The 20,145-nt window shown below is 46.0% G+C and overlaps 1 protein-coding gene and 1 long non-coding RNA gene across 6 annotated transcripts in view; both read right to left on the reverse strand.

The window, feature by feature from the left end:
• fam184a (family with sequence similarity 184 member A) overlaps positions 1–20,145 on the reverse strand; it is a 146,051-nt gene that overhangs the window by 122,801 nt on the left and 3,105 nt on the right. The window lies entirely within an intron of this gene.
• LOC116973269 lies at positions 308–16,348 on the reverse strand. The gene is made up of 3 exons (XR_004412028.1): positions 15,276–16,348; positions 2,614–2,616; positions 308–322 (listed from the first exon to the last, which is right to left on the reverse strand). It is a non-coding gene; the product is annotated as an uncharacterized LOC116973269 (long non-coding RNA).

Here is a 20,145-nt window from a genome sequence, read left to right on the forward strand (position 1 = left end):
TTCCCTGATAAGCGGCCTGGTGGCCAGGGACAGTGTGATCCCAAGTGGGATACATCGTTGCGAACTGAGGAACTGGTTAACTGACTTTTAGTGGGGGGGGAAAGTGGGTAAGGAGGGGGTGGGGGCAGCAAGGTGGAGAGGAGTGTTTGTAGAAGAAGTTACCTAAAATTAAGGAATTCAACATTAATACTGCTGTGTTATAAGCTGCCTGTAGATTGGCTATTGCATGTTAGCCAATCAGAATGCTTACTAGTAATAACCCCGCCTAGTTCAATGCTTATAGTGTAAGAAATCGTTTATCATATTCAGTAGATGCAGCAGACTGAACATACAATGTACTGCATATCTGACACTGGAATGTCTATTAAAGATGCTTACACCTTTACCTGTGTGCGAGTCAGGTAATTACATGGTGTCAGAAAAGTGGTTCTAACCCACTCCGCTTGTTTACCGCGATTTATTTTCTTTATCAGTTTTACTTTGTAATTTTTCAACGTTATGGCCAACTCCTGTCGAAAGCCGAGTCCCCTTGTGTTTGACTGACATAGTCGAGCGATGGCACATGTTTGAACGTGACTATGCTCATTATATTCGCATCGTTCACCGGAATGACCCCAATGATCTGAAGGCATCACTACTGCGCAATCAAGCGGGTCCAGAGGCAATGATCCGTGCAGATAACTTCAAGTTTGCCCCAGCAATCAACGACGCTAATAGCCAGGTCCTAGTGCCCGCTGAAACTATCGACAATCCAACTGTCTTACTCAGAAAACTTAGTGAGTTGTGCGACCTGCCCTCTAATCGCATCCTTGAGAGAACAAGGTTTTTCGCCCCACAGCAGCAGGTCATCGAACCTGTCGAACGCTTCATCAGTTACTTACGATACACATGGCTACACAGTGCCACTTCCGTTAGTTGACTAATGAGTTAGTACTTGATAAGAAATGACTAATGAGTTAGTACTTGGGGGGAATGAGTGATCGCAAGCTAAGAGCTGAACTGCTTTGAAACGCTGAATTGACTTTAGAACAAGCCATTCATTCATGATGCATGGCAGAGGTCGTGGCCCCGCTCGCAGACTTTGTACCTGCCAGCCCACAACAGCAACACGTTAATCTTGCTAACTACTCTCCCCACAATGTTTCAAATGTGCCTCGGAAAAGTTCTAATGTGCCTGCCACGAGATACCCCAAATGCAATTACTTCCACTCTAGAGGGCGCCAGTTCTGCGTAGCCCATAGGAAAGTTTGTCACAACTGCAAGAAGCTTAATCATTTTGCGATGTGTTGTCGGTCTCGTGGGAACAATACTTCAAGGACAAATCTGCACCTGCTTCAACAAGATCTGTCTTACTCTGACTCCCAAGAACACGACGATGCTTCCCACGGGAATGATTCCGATAACACAGACAACGACTCAGCAGTACTATCTCTCCCACGCTCCTCAGGCAAACTGCTGGACCCAGCAGTGACCATGGTGATAAACAACAAGGCCCTAATCGCCATAGTGGACACGGGTGCAAAGGTCAACGTAATGTCACTTAGAGAGTTCAACAAGATTAGGAGCACGGAGCAAATGAAAAAGGACTCCTCCACGCTACATGCCTACGGAGGGGAAGTTTTACGCCCGCTGGGGAAAGCTGATTTGAAATGCACTGTCAATGAACAAACAAAAACCTGATGTTTTATATCGTTCAACCTAACTCTGAAACCCCGCTTGGCATCAGTGCATGCCATGACTTAGGACTGGTCTATTTTGTACGTGCTGTTCACAAACTCTGTTGCTGTCCCAGTATACAGACCTGTTCGATGACAAACTTGGCTAGCTGCCCACAACGTACAGAATCACCGTAGATCCTGCAGTTACACCAGTGGTTCACGCACCCCACCGGGTTCCCCATGCCATGCAGGAAAGAATACATACTGAACTAAAATGTAAGGTCTCCATTGGAGTTATTGCCGAGGTCAGCGAACCCTCTGATTGGGTCTCCACTATGGTCGTAACCACCAAGAAAAACAAAGAAGAATTGCGGGTCTGCATCAACCCCAAAGATCTAAACACAGCAATCAAACGCCTGCATTACCTGATGAGAACAACTGAGGACGTGGCTGCGCAAATTGGAAAAGCTGCGGTATTCTCGGTCCTCGATCCCAAAAGCTCTTTCTGGCAAATACCATTGGACCGTGCATCATCTGCTCTGACGACTTTTGCTACATCATTTGGCCGCTACAGATTTTTAAGAATGCCCTTCGGCATCAACTCAACCAGCGAAGTCTTCCAACGCGCAATGGAACTGTTGCTTGCAGAATATCCATGTGCCATCATTGGTGATGATATCCTAGCCTATGGCCGTGATTTAGCCAAGCATGACGCCAACCTGAAGAAGATACTAAACCGTGCCAGAGACATTAACCTTAAACCCAACCCACTCAAGTGCAAATTCCGGGTTCCGGAAGTCACTTACGTCGGCCATGTGTTTACCAGCAATGTATTAAAACCTGATCTGTTAAAGACTGCAGCATTAACGAACGGCCAGTTCCAACCAACGTCACCAGTTTGCAATGGTTCCTCGGTATGGTGAACTATCTGGGCAAATGTATTCCCAACCTCAACGACCTTTCTGCCCCCCTGCGACAACTGACTCACAAGGACAATGCATCGTCCTGGTACCCACAACACCAAAGAGTCTTCGAGCCGCTCAAGCTCCAGCTAGCCAGCGCACCAACACTGGCGTACTTTAACCTCAAGCTGCCGATCACCATCACCTGCGATGCATCCCAGTACGGGCTAGGCGCAGCATGCCTACAAACAGCCACCGACGGTGAAGTGATGCCTGTCTCCTATGCATCACAAACCCTAACAGACACTGAACAATGCTATGCCCAAATTGAAAAGGAACTGCTCACCGTTGTTTTTGCCTGTTCAAAATTTAAGCACTTCATTTTAAATTGAAAATTTAAGGACTTAATTTTAAAGCAAAACTTTCACTGTTGAAACTGACCATCAGCCACTAGTCACCATCCTGAACAAGCCCATCCACGCTGGCCCGGCTTGTCTACAAAGCATGATGATGCAGCTACAGCGGTTCGACTTCCGCATTGAATACAAAAAAGGTAAAGACATGCACATTGCAGACACGCTTTCCAGAGCCCTGCGCACTACCAGCGAACACCACCCCATCGAACAAGACGAATTCTCATTCCTGAAGGTCTTGTTCGTGCCCACTGATCATCTAAGTTGCCTTGCTGAACACACAGCTGCGGACAAGACTTCGCAACTGCTAACCACCGTCATAAGGAACGGATGGCCCAACAAACAGTCAAGCACCACGTTTGAAATACGACCCTACATCCTGGTTCGTGATGAACTAGTGCTACATGACGGAATAATCATCAAAGGCCATAAGGCAGTCATCCCTCCCACTCTACGGGGTGAGTACTATGGCGATATCCACAGAGGCCACCCCGGCACGGAGGCCACTCTAAAACGGTCCCAGAACATGATCTACTGGCCCGGGATGACAAGGTTCATACACGAAAAGACCGAATCGTGCCCATCTGCAACAGCCTGACACCACACCAGCAGAAGCAACCCCTCCTGCCTCAGCCAGCTCCCTCCCTTCCGTGGTCTTCATTGACCGCTGACATCTTTGAATGACACGGGAAACACTACCTTGTTTTGGTGGACTCCTACTCGCGCTGGTTCGAAATTGACCTACTCCCAACGATCACCTCCGAGACAGTGATGCAAAAACTATCAATCCACCAGTCCATGCATGGGGCACCTGTCCGCCTTCAAACTGACAATGGAAGGCAATTCACCAGTCAGAAATTCAAGAACTTTGCCATACGGTGGAACTTTCAACACGTCACCAGCAGCCCAGAATACCCACAGTCCAATGGACTTGTCGAGCGTGCTGTTCGGAGTGCTAAACAACTTATGGAGCGCTCCTATCTAGCAAAATCCTAGTCAACCTGGACCTACTCAACCTGCGGAACATTTCAAGGGACAGCGTTCTCGGCTCCCCCGACCAGCGGCTAATGTCTCATCAGATGCGTCCACCACTGCCTGTCTCCAAGCAACAGCTGCAGCTGCAGCCGCAGGTCCGCTCTCCCACAGCGATACAAAAGCGAGTGCAGTTTAAACGCGACACGCAAAAGCGGTTTCCTCTACAGACGCAACCGTCAACATCTCCTTCCAGTGAAGGAACCTCGTCTAACGCCTGCGGGTCCTGATGACCTCCCCGATTCGTGTTTACACCGACGCCTGTTGCAGCCGTCCCATCACCTGTTGTGACTAAGACCACACACTCTCCGCGTCGGTCTGCCCCTGCGTTTTCTGTTGTAACCGGTGCCCCGGGCTCCCCTCGTCGGTCTACCCCCGGTTCCCCCGTGGCGTCCTCTCCCCACAAGCCCATCAGGTCACCAACGGCATTACCAACCCCAGTCCCCATCTTTTCGGAAAGAAAGGGGGATGAGACGGCTACTTACCGCACGAGGGCCGGGTGGGTTAGTAGGCCACCCACTAGATACGGCGATTTTGTTTAAGCTTACTATATTCCCTCAGCTTATTGTTTAAAGTGCCTTAGTTGCTTTTCAGTTCTATGAGAAGAGATGTAGATTGGCTAGTAGTAATAACCCCGCCAAGTGCATGCTTTATAGTGTAAGAACTAGTTTATTACATTCAGTAGATGCAGCAGACTGAACGTATAATGTACTGCATATCTGACACTGGAATGTCTATTAAAGATGCTTACATCTTTACCTGTGTGCGAGTCAGGTAATTACACTGCCCAAGCAAAATATGCATGTGGCCTCATTCTGACAATGTAGGAGGCACAGGACCGAAAGGTCAATACGGGAAGGGGACTTAAAATGATTAGCAACTGGGAGATCCAGCTGCATGTATGACAAAAACCCACCTTACCCTAAAAAAATTGCTACAAAAGGTTTCTCAACGGTTTTTTGTGGTATCAAATGTGCTTAATAACATACCAAAAGTCTACCACAGTTATGGGGCTTTTTCACGGGGCGAGTTGACGCAAGATGTCACCAGAGTGAAGTGGTCGTGGTCCAGCACGAGTCTCGCACGATATAACGGGGGGTAGATAAAGAGTTCCCACGGTACTCGGCATTTCTGTTATTTGTGCGAGTGACTTGTCCGTCTCCCGAGCTTTCGCGTTAAATCTTGAATGAACATCGTGAACTACACGTGACACAAATGATGTAACTTTTTTTTCACACACTATAAATATCCTCCCTTGGTTGAATTGGCTCATTTGGAGACATGTTTTACTGTGTATGTGGGAGACACAGATGGACTGAGCACAGTACCTCGGTCTTACCGTGTGTGGGAGAGGGGGAGAAAGAGACGTACACTCACGGAGGCAGAGTCTCTCAGCCTGTGTAAGAGGGAGGGAGGAAGAGAGAGAGAGAGGCACACACAAGGTGGATGTGAAATCTCACCTGCCTGTTTCAGTGACAGACACCCGCCGCCAGTAAATGAAGACACCCCCATCTGTCTCCCCCTCCTCTCCCTCGACTCCCCCACCTTTCCCTCCCAACTCCAGTCCTGTCCCGACCCCCTGGGAAACTGAATAGAGCAACAATCAACTGCTGCCTGTGCGCTGATATGACAATAAAGGCTACTTTACTTTACTTTACTGAGTTAAAGAGTTCCCACGGTAGACTGTAAAACTGTGACCCTGGTTCTGGACTCCCCCAACATCGGGAACATTCTTCCTGCATCTAGCCTGTCCAATCCCGTAGATACTGATTAGACCGGTATCTATTTATTTACTTTATTAATGATTTCAATTAAATATTGGGAACATCAGGCCGCAAACGTTATTTCTTGAGTGTTAGTGCTGGACTTTGACTCGACCTTCCTAGTTAGCCGGCGCCTGAGACTGAGCCAAGCAATGTCCAGACCTGACTTCAACACAAAGTGATGGAGGAACTCAAAGGGTCAGGCTCGTCCAACGCTCTGTGTTTTGCTCGTGATTCCTGCATCTGCAGTTCCTCGTGTCTACAGACCCGAGTTGCCCCTTGACTCCGAGATGACCATCACAGAGCATACGGAAGATAGACACGAAATGCTGGAGTAACACAGCGGAACGGGCAGCATCTCTGGAGAGAAGGAATGTGTGACGTTTCGGTTCGAGACCCTTCTTCAGAGTCTCGTCCCGAAACGTCACCCATTCCTTTTATCCAGATGCTGCCCGTCCAGTATTTTATGTCTGTCTCCAGTATTACTGTGTCTATCATCGGCGCAAACCAACATCTACAGTTCTTTCCGACACATTAGAGGATGCCGTCTCGCCATCACTCGGATTACCCGCTTCATTTCCATAACGTTGCCACCTCTCTTTACTTTGCTTACTGAAGCCTGATCCTTGTCACACACAATGCTCTATCGCCCAGCCTCTCATCTTTCAATCGGGTTCGGCCAGGAAGTAACTGCAGATGCTGGATTAAAACGAAGATAGACACAACATGTAGCTCAGCGGGACAGGCAGCATATCAGAAGGGTCTCGATATCTCTGGAGAAAAACAATAGGTGGCGATTCGAATCGGAACCCTTCTTCAGACATCCTAATCGGAATTGAGTCTGAAGATGTGTCTCGTCCCGAAACATCAGCTATTTTTCTCCAGACATGCTGCTTGTCTCGCTGAGTTACTCCAGCGTTTTGTGTCTGTCTTCGGTTTAAACCAGCATGTGCAGTTCACTCCTTACACGGGTCTCTGGAGAACATTGATTGGTAGCGTTCCGGACCCTGCTTCGGAAAGGCATCGATCGCTAGTCGGCGAGGACTCCGAGCTGTATCTCTCAAAGAAGTACATGTTAAAAAATTCTCACGGACCATAAAAATGCGGGACCTTTCAGTAAAGTCCCTTTTAAAGTCCCTTTTAAAGATTATAGTTATTTTCTGGAAACTCATTAACATAACTCATGAATAAGTTGATGTCCATATGCGGATGCAAATCTTTATTTTTTAAATTCAATCCCACAGAAGACAATTATTACTAACCTTCTGTCCCCTCTGTCCAGCTTCCGGGTTCACCGTCCGCAGGAGTTCCCACGGTAACCGCAAGAGTTATTACGGATATCGCACTGGCCACTACGTTCATATAATGTTGCAATGCTCAACCACAAGTGTACAAGTCACTCTTGGAGAAATTCAAACTTGCTTGAATTTTCTCCCGAGTCACCAAGTTACACGATTACCTGCCGTTAGCGCTACGGTGGTCCACGGTGGTCCACGGTGGTCCACGAATGTCGTACTGTTACCGCACGAGGTTCCCACGATGTTAAACTCTGGTTAACTCTTGCGTCAAGTCGCCCCGTGAAAAGGCCGCTTTAGACCACTGGAAAGGTCTAATTTTCAAGATGACGTCCAAGATCCATTTTATGTGCAATATTAGCATAAAAAGGAATATTTTCCAGTGCAAGTATAGGTCTGCCTCATAAAAACAAACATGACACATGAAAATCAGGTAATAGGAACTACAGTATAACTATGCCCATGTTGTGAATTTGAAATATGCTCTTGAATGAAATTGTTATTGTTATTATGGAAGTTGTCTATGGTGAAAATGCCGTCCAGCATATGATGACTGGAAAATCAGTGCAAAGAGCTTTCCGTGGACATCTGCTGGTGGACAGATGTCTCAATCACCTGGTTGTGACAGATCTGCTGAAGGATGACTCACAGTTCCAGTCATTGATAGACCAAGCGGGAGAAACATACTCATCCTTGGTGGAGAAAGAAACGACTTTGGAGAGTGCTGTAGCATCGGACATGTTAATCCAAATCAAAGAAAAGATTGACACAAAGAAGGCAGAACTTAGCACAAGGTAAAAAAAGTCAAATGTGGATAAACTATCAGAGAATGCTGCTGACTGCCTGAGATTCGATCAAAGCAGATCGCACATGATCTTGGATGCTGCACATGCGCGCAGTGTCAGACTGCCTGCCAATATTTGCCGCAGCTGGGCATTACAACTATCTGAACTCTGCATATTTCTATATCCAAGAAATGTGCCAACCCGAGACCAGACATCCTGATGTATATGTCAAATTTTCCAAGGGTTTCCATGTGATCCACTAGAACAACCAGTTCTGGGCAGGCCTTAGCTCTGACCTTGTCATCGAGCAGATATTGATGCGGTCCTTGAAGAGTAGTACAGGATTGATGCATGGAAGTGGAATGACCAAAGAAATGTGCGCGTTGTGGACCATGTTCACACCCATCACATCAGAGTACGACAACACCATGCAGGAATTCAATGATCTCACCTACACGACCAGCGAGCAACACCGAGAATCAACAGAAGCAAGATGAAACGAGATCACTCTGACTTGGAAAAGATCAAGGAAAAACGTTCCACTTGCACGCCATTCTCTTCAGACCCATCTCTGAGAAACATTGTTACTGGTGTCGCCAAAGAGGATGTGAATGTGCATGGATTCGAGAATGTTGGGCGCGAGATCATTGAAAAAATGGTTGGAAAAACAGTTTTTGGGATCTCGTTCAAATGGAAAGACCGCGCAAAAACCCTTGCAGACGAGTCCAACATCAAAATTGCCCAACGCCGAACCATTGATCCTGCTCTGCTGTTCCAACGATTTTTATTTGTGTCCAAAACCAGAGACCTTTCACTGGAAGATGTAATGAGCTATGAGCTAAGCCCATTACCTACATCCCTATTTGAAGTTAAAGAAATCTTTCGTAAAGCCTACAAGCCCCAACTAGCACATGCAGTCGCTGAGCTTTCAAGCAAGGAATCAAACAAAACTGTCATTGATTCTATCCCACCAACTGAACATTATGTCCTTGACGGTGACTCTCTGCTTCATCGCCTGCCATGGAAAAGGGTGACAGTTATGGTGACATTGCAAACTCGTACGCCGACTTTACCATACGCCATTATGGTAAAGCAACCGTATTCTTTGATGGTTATAACCATATAACAATTACAGCACGGAAACAGGCCATCTCGGCCCTTCTAGTCCGTGCCGAACACGTATTCTCCCCTAGTCCCATATACCTGCGCTCAGAGCATAACCCTCCATTCTTTTCCCGTCCATATAACTATCCAATTTATTTTTAAATGATAAAAACAAACCAGCCTCCACCACCTTCACTGGAAGCTCATTCCACACAGCCACCACTCTCTGAGTAAAGAAGTTCCCCCTCATGTTACCCCTAAACTTCTGTCCCTTAATTCTCAAGTCATGTCCCCTTGTTTGAATCTTCCCTACTCTCAGTGGGAAAAGCTTATCCACGTCAACTCTGTCTATCCCTCTCATCATTTTAAAGACCTCTATCAAGTCACTTAACCTTCTGCGCTCCAAAGAATAAAGCCCTAACTTGTTCAACCTTTCTCTGTAACTTAGTTGCTGAAACCCAGGCAACATTCTAGTAAATCTCCTCTGTACTCTCTCTATTTTGTTGACATCCTTCCTATAATTAGGTGACCAAAATTGTACACCATACTCCAGAATTGGCCTCACCAATGCCTTGCACAATTTTAACATTACATCCCAACTTCTATACTCAATGCTCTGATTTATAAAGGCCAGCACACCAAAAGCTTTCTTTACCACCCTATCTACATGAGATTCCACTTTCAGTGAACTGTGCAGTTATTCCCAGATCCCTCTGTTCATCTGCATTCTTCAATTCCCGACCATTTACCATGTACGTCCTATTTTGATTTGTCCTGCGAAGATGTAGCACCTCACACTTATCAGCATTAAACTCCATCTGCCATCTTTCAGCCCACTCTTACAACTGGCATAAATCTCTCTGTAGACTTTGAAAATCTACTTCATTATCCACAACCCCACCTATCTTAGTATCATCTGCATACTTACTAATCCAATTTACCACACCATCATCCAGATCATTGATGTACATGACAAACAACAGTGGACCCAACACAGATCCCTGTGGCACCCCACTAGTCACTGGCCTCCAACCTGACAAACAACCATCCACCATTACTCTCTGGCATCTCCCATTCAGCCACTGTTGAATCCATCTTGCTACTCCACCATTAATACCCAACCATTGAACCTTCTTAACCAACCTTCCGTGAGGAACCTTGTCAAAGGCCTTACTGAAGTCCATATATATAACATCCACTGCTTTACCCTCATCAATTTCCCGAGTAACCTCTTCAAAAAATTCAAGAAGATTAGTCAAACATGACCTTCCAGGCACAAATCCATGTTGACTGTTCCTAATCAAACCCTGTTTATCCAGATGCTTATATATATATATTATCTCTAAGTATCCTTTCCATTAATTTGCCCACCACTGACGTCAAACTAACAGGTCTATAATTGCTAGGTTTACTCTTAGACCCCTTTTTAAACAATGGAACAACATGCGCCATACGCCAATCCTCCAGTACTATTCCCGTTTCTAATGACATTTGAAATATTTCTGTCATAGCCCCTGCTATTTCTACTCTAACTTCCCTCAATGTCCTAGGGAATATCCTGTCCAGACCTGGAGACTTATCCACTTTTATATTTCTCAAAGGTCCTTCCATCAAAGACAATACGCATCAGCGATGTGGGAAAAACACCCACCCGATCATCAACTTCAATTCAAAAACTGAGCTTGTGGGAAGAAAGGATGATTTCCTTTCCAGACCTTGTAACAGACAAGGACTTAATGATCTTGTAACTGAGAAACTGCAGAAGCAGGGTTGCATTGCTATCAATGCATCAGGGGATGCAGACGTAGACATTGTCAAGGCTGCAATTAAGGCGTCACAACATCAGCCCATGACCTTGATAGGGGAGGATACAATCTTACTCATTCTTCTTCTCCACTATGCTGAGACGTCGAACAATAAGGGCCTCTTTTTTCGTTCTGACAAGTCCACAGTTCCTAAGGTGTACTACATCATCGAGATGAAACAAGTATTGGATAGTGATTTGTGTTCTCAGTTGCTGTTTATTCACGCTTTCACAGGATGCAATACATCTTCGCACATTTCTATGACATTGTTTGATTTGGAAGCAGAAACGCATTGGCACAGGTCTGGATGGTCGATTCACCATTCACAAGTTTCCGAAACGCTGACTTTTTGCAAAATGCGTTTCTGCTCCCAAATCAAACAAACAATGTCATAGAGGACCTAGGGAGCAAGGCGATGGCATGTTTGGTGGAAAGAGTACCGATTCACTCGCTTCTTGGCGCTACAACCTTCTTAGCAAACAAATAGTTTGCGCCAAGTCATTTGTTACCTCAGAACGTCTCCTCCTACCGAGTCCTCGACTAAATATCAGTCGGTCCGATTGGCGGTCCGGACGTAAGTGTTCAGCAAAACAGTTTGCGAGTCTACACTTGGTCTCGCTGATGTACAGAAGGCCACATCGTGAACGCCAGATGAGGTTAGATGCAGTAGATGAGGTTAGAGAATGTGCAAGTCAACGTCTGTCTCACCTGGAAGGACAGTCAGTCTAGAGGATAGAGTTAAGGGAGGAGGTACAAGGTCAGGTGTTGCATTGGCTACGGATGTAGGGGGAGTTTCCTGGGGTGGGGGTGGTTTGGTGGAAAGGGATGTGAAACAATGAGTTGTGGAGAAAGCAGTCTCTGTGGAAGGCGGAAAGGGGTCGAGATGGCAAGGTGTGATTAATGGTGGGATGACGATGGAGGTGAAGGAAATGCCAGAGGATGACGTTGGATGCGGAGGCTGGTGGGGTGAACGATGAGGACCTGTGGAGCTTATTGCATCTGGGGGTAGGGGTAGGGGGAGCGTGAACTATGGGACACAGACGAGAGATGTGTGATGTATGACAGAAGGGGGGAACCAGATACACTAAAGAACGAGTACCTCGGATGTCCTTGTGTGGAAAACCTCATCTTGGAAACAGATGCGGTGGACACGGAGGAACTGAGAGTAGGGGATAGCACGAGGCACTGTGGGAGTCAGTAGGTTTGTAGTAGACGTAAGTTGATAGTCTGTCTCCTATGCTGGAGACAGAGTGATCAACGGGAGAGATTTGTCAGAGTCAGGTGAACTTGAGGGTAGGGTGGATGTTAGTGGTTAAGTTAATAAAGTTCATGAGTTCTGCACAGGTGGCAGCCCCGATGCAGTCATCGAAATAGCAAAGAAAGAGTTGAACAAGGACTGTTCGACTTAATCTACAAAAAGGCAGGCATAGCTGGGACCCATGTGAGTGCCCAAGGCGCCACCTTTACCTTGAAGAAAGTGAGAGGAGTCAAAAAGGTTGTGAGGGTGGGGATAGGCTCCGCTAGAAGGAGGAGAGTGTTAGTAGAGAGAAATTGGTTGGGTCTTTATTCAAGGAAGAAACAGAGGGCCTTGAGACCTTCCTGGTGGGGATGGAGGTGAAGGATGACTGGATTTCCATGGTAAAGATCAGTAAATGTGGGCCTGGAAACAAGGTTATTAAAGAGTTTCTTAGACGTAGGTGGGAAGGGATTGGACAAGGGGGGACAGATTGACATCTAGGTATGTAGAGATGAGTTCAGTGGGGCAGGATCAGGCAGAAACAACGGGTCTGCCAGAGCAGTTCTGGTTGTGGATTTGGGGTTGAGGCAGAAGCAGTCGGTGCGGGGCTGGGGCTGGAGGCTGTGGAGGGCAGTTGTCGGATGTGCCGAAATCAGAGATAGGCTGGGTGATAATGGACTGGTGTTCATCTACGGGGTCATGATCAAAGGGTAGGCATGAGAAGGTGTCCGAGAGCTGGCACCTGGCCTCAGCACCCGCTGACAAAGAAGGTGCCATTGTCGTCTGGCAAGCCCGACATCTGTGTCGCTCGCCAGACGACATCTGTGTCGCTCGCCAGACGACAACGGCACCTTCTTTGTCGGCGGGTTTAATGATAATGTCAGGATTGTTGTAAAGTGAGCAGAGGGCTGTACATTCAGAGGTGGTGGAATAAAGACGTCCAAAATAAAAAGGTCCAGAGAGGGTAGAAGGCCGGCAAGAGGAGTCCAAGAGGTGGAGGAAGAATGTTGGAGAAGGAGTTATCACTGGCTAGTGAGGACTCATTCTCATAGGAAAAGGCCCAGAGGCGTGCCAGGAACTCGCTGAGGTGGGGGCATAAGGGTACAAATGTAAGGCCTCTATTGGGAACTGACAGTTCTGTATTGGAAAGAGGGGGGGGCAGGGAGGAGGGAGCAAACACAACAGGGGTGAGGGCTCTGATGAGAGGGGGAGGGCACAGAGGCTTGGGCGAGGGACTGTGGAGAGATGGTGAAGGCTAAGACAGGAGGGGGATGTGAGGAGTGATGCACGGATGGAGGGTAGTGGGAGAAGTGTGCTTTACAAAGGAGGAAATAACATCATAGATGTTCCATGTTGGAAGGGTGTGCGTGGGGGGGGGGGGGGGGGGGGGGGGGGGGGGGGGGGGGGGGGGAGTAGGTCCAAGGAGTCAGAAGAAGAGTCAGCCCACATTTTCTTTCCAAAAATAAACTTTATTCAGAATAATAAAAAATATAAGCAAAACAAGAATAGAGCGAAAACTTTTCCAACATTCTCAGAACACATTAATTAGTGTTATATTTGGTGATGTTCACAGACTATCTTTATACCAAGTATCCATGTAGCCCCCTCAGTTTTTATCCCCTCCCGTTTGAAGGGCGTCTCCTCAAAGCCCCACCTCCCAATGTTCTGCTGTGGAAGGTCCTTAGACTACGGTCCTCCTCCATAGAGACTTGCCATGGGGTTCAGCAAGCTTCAGCGAGTCCCTCAGAAACTACTCCTGCAGTCTGGAATGGGCCCATCCCTGCCGGACATCTCAAGGTGTTGAGGTTGACAACATGGAGGCTCTTGGCCTGGAGCTGAGCCTTGAACTTAGGTAAGTCAAAGGCTCCGGCCTGCTTGTGGGCAGGGGAGAAGCTTAGACCGACCATTCTGCATCAGAAAGAGTGAAGACACAACAGGGGTGAGGGCTGGAGTCAGAAGGGGGCAGAGGGGTGGAGGGAGACTTGGGCGAGGAGCTGTGGAATTATTGTCTGAGAGGTTGTTATCCTAAATAGATATTATCAATGTTAAATTTAGTGGTAGAGCCTGGTATCGAGAGGTTTCAAAGTAATTTGCCAAAGGAACATTGCAATTGTAATAGTAATATTCAAAATGTCTTTAGTAGTAAGAAATATGTTGAAAAATCTGGCAGGTTGTTCTCCTACAATGCAATCATTGTGTTCCAAAGAAACATTGTGTTATTTTAAAAAAATCATACTGAGGCCAGAGGACAGCTCTCAGACACCTCATCATACCCAACTCTTGACCATGACCCCACAGATAAACACTATCGCCTAGACCATCCCATCGCCGGCTATTTCCCCTCCAACTTTATAGTTCCCCAACTCCACAATGCATGTTTCTATCTCCTTCATAAATTCAACATGCATTATTTCCCTGGCAGTCGCATTGTTTCTGCTGCTCCTGCCCCATTGTACACACCATATAGTTAATTTCTCTCTTGCCCATCTCTCCTTGGTCCTGTCCCTTCCAACCTATATAGAAGACACCTCACATGCTTTCCAACACTTCAATAACTTTCAATTCCAAGGCCCTCATCGCTTCATCTTTACCATGGACATCCAATCCCTTTATACAACCATTCCCTACCAGGAAGGCCTCAGAGCTTTCAGTTTCTTCCTCCCCCTGGCAGAACATAGCTTTGCCCTCAATAACTGCTCTTCTGACTCCTTTCAATTTCTTCATCAAAAATGTAGCGATGGACACTCATATGGGCCCCAGCTATGCTTGTCTTTGTTTGGGGTACGTTAAACACTCCTGGTTACAAGCATACCTTGGCACAATTTCCCCAATTCTTTCTCTGCTACATCAACGACTGCATCGGGCATACGTCCTACACCCATGCAGAAGGCATTTATTTCATCAACATTACTAGAGCTCTAGGGGCTAGTGGAATCAAGGGATATGGGGAGAAGGCAGGCACGGGTTGGGGACGATCAACCATGATCGCAATGAATGGCGGTGCTAGCTCGAAGGGCCGAATGGCCTCCTCCTACACAATATTTTCTATGTTTCTATGCTTTCTATGTTTCTACTAACTTCCACCCTGCCCTCAAATACACTTGGACGATCGCAAACACCTCTCTCACCTTTCACGATCTCAGCTTCCATCACAGCTTCTATTACAAACATACTTACTGACTCCCACTTACTTTGACTACACCTCCTCCCACTCTGCCTCTTGTGTGGACGCCATCCCTTACACTCAATTTCTCCGTCTCTGCTGCATCTGCTCCCAAAACGAATGCTCTGCACTGTAGGACATGCAGGATGGCATCTTCCTTCAATAAATGTGGTTTTCCCCTGCTGTTGTTTATAGAGCCCTCAACCATGTTTTCCCTCTGTCCAACATTTCTGGTCTTACTTCTCCCTCCCCTAGAAGGAACAAGGATGAAGTTCCTTTGGTCCTCACCTTTCACCCCACTAGCCTCCACATCCAACATTTTCACCGTTATCTCCGCCACCTTCAACCATCAGTCCCATCTTCTTATCCCCACCACGTTTTGCTTTCCATAGAGACCACTTCCCTTCCCTCCTCACTCATCCCTTCCCACCCAACCAACACCCTCCCTGGGTACTTTCCCCTGCAACTGCTGAAAATCTGTTCCAACACCTCCCCTCTCACTTCCATCCAGGGAACCCTAACAGCTCTTCCATGTGAGACAGATTTACATGCACCTCTTCAAACCACCTGCATTTGTCATGCCTGATGTGGCCTCTTTTACATTGGTGAGACCTAGCGCAAATAAGGTGACTGTTTCATTAACACTTGCACCCTGCCAAGTCCTGTTGGATTTCTCTGTTGCTAACCCTTTTAACTTTCCTTACCATTTGCATACTGACCTTTCTATCCTTACCCTTCTTATATGTACAATGTCCACAATAGTTTGGTACTGATGTATGGTTGTGATTATTGCTGTGCAGGATTGGTTCAAGAATGTAATGGGAAGATGTACCTTCTGCCTGATGATAGCAGTGAGATGAGAGCATGGTCAGGATTGTTCGGGTCTTCGATGATATTAGCTGCCTTATTGAGGCAGCGCTTCCCGTAGATCCCTTCGATGGTGGAGAAGTCAATGTTGACCACTTTCCGCAGACTCGTTTGTTCCTGAGTGTTCACATTTCCAAATGATGTCACAAGGCAACCAGTTGATATGCTCTGTCATATACCTATAGACATAGGATTGATTCACAAAAGGACACAGTAACTCTTCAGTAACTCAGTGCTTCAGTAACTCAGCAAGTATGGCAGGATCTCTGGAGAACATGAATAGGTGATGTTTTGAGTCAAGACCCTTCTTCAATGATCTCTGAGATTCGATTAATTAATCAGCAACATGCTGAACGCCTCAAACTACTGATGAAGGAGAGGCATTGGTGAGCTTTCTTTCTATGCTGATGTACTTCAAAATCTGTATGGTTTCAAATTTAAGAAAATTCCTGCTACTTATTTATAGAGTGGTACTTGATAAAAGGCAAATGCAAATTAAATAATAGTTAAGTAATAGTTTCATTTTGATATTAAAAAACATATTGCTTTGCAAGCATTCTTCCTTCATACGTCAGATAAGCATCAGTGTATTTTGACCATACCAATTCTGTGAACATTTTTCCTTTGCAACTCCATAAGATACTTTTCATAAAGTGGACATTAACTTGAAATAATCAAGCTAATGTTGAGACAATAAGTTGTATTTTCCAAATCAATGTACTAGTTTAAATAAGGTTCCACTTTCAGAGTTACTAGTTTCAGTTTTATCTCTGTTAATGTTTGTAAATGAAGTTGTGTAAAAATTGTACACCATCAATTGGACACTCATCTTGATTTTGAATTCAGCAGTCGATACATCTTGAAAAGGTACTAGAGCTGAAATTGGTCCTCAATCATTTGCAAAATGTTGCAGTATCATTTCTGCAAGTTATTGAACTGTAGTTGAGAAAAAAATGCCTCTTGAAGTGAGGGTGTGCAAAATTGCACGTGAAAGCAACCATAGATAAATTTCCATCCATTGCGCTTCAGAACAATTTATCTGCTCAAGTGATCGTATAACATACACTGTTCTCTGTAATCTAAACCAACCCTTCCTGGCTCAAAAGGTTTTGGCAGCACAATGTTTACTGACATCTAAAACTATTGAATCGATTGTCACTACACTTAAACCAAAACCTCCAACCACTGACATCAATTTCTTTGAATTCACATACAAACAGAAAATGAATTAATTAGTCCAGACAATATCTGATTCAAATACTGAAATCACAAGATGTTTTATTGCACATAAAATCAATTATGTTAACATAAGATTGATATAAATGAGCCTTCATAAATAATGGTAAATTAATTTTTCAGGCACAAAGATTTGCAATTGCTGATGTACAAAGAAAGACAGAAAGTTCTGGAGTAACTCAGCAGGTCAGGCAGCATCTCTGGTGAACATAGATAGGCATCATTTTAGGTTGGTTCCTTCTTCAGACTGATTGCAATGATGGAGGGAAAGCTGAAAGAGAGGTGGGGGAGGTCAAAGTCTGGTAAGTGATAGGGGGGGAGAGAGAGGGGGAGAGAGAGGGGGGGGGAGAGAGGGGGGAGAGGGGGGGGGGAGTTTATGTTAATTACTTTAAATTTGAAAATTCAATGTTCATACTCTTCGGTTGAATGAGTGAATACTTTATTGCCACTTGTGACATGTCACATTGAAACTCTTTGCTTGCATACCCAAGCGCTTACAAAGTTACAAAGTACCCCCGAGCATGGTGGCCCCTTTGTGCATCACCTCCCCCCCCCCCTCCACACCTCATGGCGGTAGCCCCACGGCGGGTCCTCCATCGTCCATTGTTCTTCCCCCTCCCTCCCGGTAGCTGCGTTCTCACTTCCACATGTTCTTCTTCGTCCGGCGCCATCATCGACCGCCGCAACGATCTCCCCACTATCGCCGCCGAGTCCTCTCCGGACGCCTTCATGGCGCCAACCCAGGTCCCAGCAGTGGGCTCCGCAGACCCAGGGGCAGTTGGCTGCGGGCTTCAATGACTTGCGAGGCTGCACCTCCGACCCGCGAGGCGCCGGCCTCGGCTTCCTCGTGGCCCTCCAGAAGGCGTCTACAGCAGCGGCCCTCTGGAAGGCATCTGCCCTCTGGAAGGCGTCCGGTTGTAAGCATGATGTAAATTGGAGGTAAAATTCCTCCAATTTACATGTGGCCTCACTCTGGCAATAGAGGAGGCTCAGGACTGAAAGGTCAGTAAGGGAATGGAAAGGGACGTTAAGATGGTTAGCAAGCCAGGAGATCCTGCAGGCCTTAAGGGACCAAGTGCAAGTGTTTGGCAAAGCAGTCACCTATCTATGCTTGGTCCCGCCGATGTAAAGAAGGCCACATCAGGAGCATAAAATGCAGTTGATGAGGTTAGAGGAGGTGCACGCAAACCTCTGTCTCACCTGGAAGGACTGCTTGGGTCCCTGGATAGACAGGAGGGAGGAGGTATAGTGGACAGGTGATAACTCTTCTGCGGTTGATGATGAAAGTACCTGGGGAGAGGGAGAAGGGATGAGTGAACCAAGGAGTTACTGAGGGAATGGTCTCTGCGGAAAGCAATGAGGATAGAGAGATGTGACTGGTGGTGGGCTCACATTGAAGGTGGCGGAAATGTTGAATTAATTTTTCAATTATCATCACTCTGTGCAAATAAATTACTGAAAATTTAATTAACAACTCTATCTTCTGTGCAAATGAAAAGTAATCAACTTTCAAATTCATCGGAATTTTCAAAAACATAATCAATGTTTAGGATAACATAAAAGTATTTATTACATTTGGTTTTATTCAGTTATAGTTAAAATTTATAGGACTACAAAACTGCAACCCAAAGGAAACGGTAGGATTTGAATAAAATATACAGCAACTCTCAGTTAAAATTTACTCAAGCTAAAGCTATCTAAAGTTGTGATCCAAAGTAATCATTTCCTCTGCCTATGGATTTGTAGAAACTACATATTCAATTTATATTTATGGTTGAATAAATTATCTTTATCCATCAACAAAATAACTATTTGATGCACATTCAACAGAAGAAAATGCTTGGTTAATCTTTACTTCACCCAAATATTTCCTTCTAGATACAATGACAAACCACATTAGTTTGCAGTACAAATCATCATAACTTGCTACACAAATACTTCTGACATATTGGCTGAAGGGAAACTTCACATCTTTGGTCACAATAAAAACATTATTGTCAATTTATCCAGTGTATCTCTGGGAAATTCCAGGAAAAACACATTAACCGCTAAAGGATGCTAAATTATCTGTACAGCTTGATAAAGGAACAAAAAGAAAAGTTAGGTTTCTGTTTGAAGTTTATAAAATAATAATTTTATAGGTTGTCCAGATAAATTGCAGATAAGCTATATCCAATTTTTCTGGGTGGGAGTCGGGATAACTATTTCTCAGGAGTGAAGAGCAAGGTAGAGCATTTGCTGAAAAAGGGATTCAGAGATGGTAAAGATTGCAGGTGAGGGGGAATAAGGAGAGGATGGGAGAGAGTTAGTATGTATGTGTGCACTGACAGGTGACAACGTGGACATATATTTATGTGCACGTCTATGTAGCAGAGCCTGGTCTCCAGCCATCTTTATTCCCCATTGTCACTAGATCAAGACCTTGTGATAAATATGAACAATTGCTATCCAACCGTGAAAGTGATGCATGAGCAACTTCCACTCACACCATTATATTTAGGACCCTAACAGCTACAGTCTGAATGTGGCTTAGCTATTGTGACTTAAGGGCCTGTCCCACTTACGTGTCATTGGCACGCAAATTACGCGACCTCGTGGTCGCGTTGAGGCGCACGGGCATCGTGTGGCCACGCGGGGCTGGTCCCACTGAGAAGCGCGGAGAAGTATGTAGTTGTGCGCGACATCGCACGCGGCTCCTAAATTTTTGTAGCGAACGAAATCTTCGCGCGCCACCGGCATGTCGCGTAACTGTCGGCCAAAGTGGGACAGGCCCAAGACCCTGGAACAACGCAACGTCTCACCTTCAACAGCAGCAGAAGCATGCAAACGACCGCAGAGCTCGGCCTGGGACTCACGGCCGTTGCGGTCCGGATCCGCCCCCACTT

The sequence above is a fragment of the Amblyraja radiata genome, chromosome 5 (assembly GCF_010909765.2).
Source record: "Amblyraja radiata isolate CabotCenter1 chromosome 5, sAmbRad1.1.pri, whole genome shotgun sequence".
Lineage (NCBI taxonomy): Eukaryota > Metazoa > Chordata > Chondrichthyes > Rajiformes > Rajidae > Amblyraja > Amblyraja radiata.